Raw genomic sequence first — 943 nt, forward strand, 5'->3', positions numbered from 1 at the left:
ACCATCTGGTGGATTTGGAGAAGCAGGAATCAGGACTTATTTAGTATAGATGATTCATGGAGTGCTAGTAAAGTGGTGAGTTTGATTCGTAGTTCAGTAAGGGAGTTTCACACTATTTTTGCTATGCATCAATCTCTGTCTCCTCTTTCACTTTGTTTGCATTGGGTTCCACCTCCAGTTCATTCTGTTAAATTGAATTGTGATGCTAGTTGGTTTGCTCCTTCTGGCTATGCTGGTTTTGGTTGTATTATTCGCAATCCTGATGGATGTTGGTTGCAAGGTTGCACTGGAAAAGTCGAAGTGTGCAGTGTTCTTTTTGCTGAATTGTATGCAATTTGGAGAGGTTTACTTCTTGCTTGGGAGAGTGGATTTCGTGAGGTTATTTGTGAAACAGACTGTTTAGAAGCTCTTTTCTTGGTAAACCAAAGAATGCTTAGTAAGGATATTCCGGAATGGGATTTGGCAAAGCATATTCAGGAGGTTATGAATTGGAATTGGAGAGTCTCTATTCTTTTAATTCAGAGGACTGCAAATAGTGTTGCAGATTGTATGGCTAAAGCAGCTACTTCTGTCGCGGACATTCACTCGAATTGGAGCCAACCATGGAGTGAGCTTCAACATCTAATAGATTTAGATATGACCCTAGCCAATTAATTTGGTTTTGTCTCTTTTTTCTTTCTTTTCTATTTAGTCACCAAAAAAAAAAAATTTAAAACTAACTCTAAGAAAATAGGTGTCATTTCTGATGGCTTTGTGTTTAACGTTATCAGCTAGGATGGCTATATGACTATATGAGCGCCGAGCTACTAGGAAAGAGACACGTGACGGGTTCACTTTCATACGGGGATATTTTTCATTAGGTTGAAGTTACGGCAAATGTGCTAATGAAAGTATGTAATTGTTTCTGTGAGTGTCATTTTTAAGAAGAAAAATCCATGTATGA

This window comes from Arachis duranensis, chromosome 3 (assembly GCF_000817695.3).
Source record: "Arachis duranensis cultivar V14167 chromosome 3, aradu.V14167.gnm2.J7QH, whole genome shotgun sequence".
Taxonomy (NCBI): Eukaryota; Viridiplantae; Streptophyta; class Magnoliopsida; order Fabales; family Fabaceae; genus Arachis; species Arachis duranensis.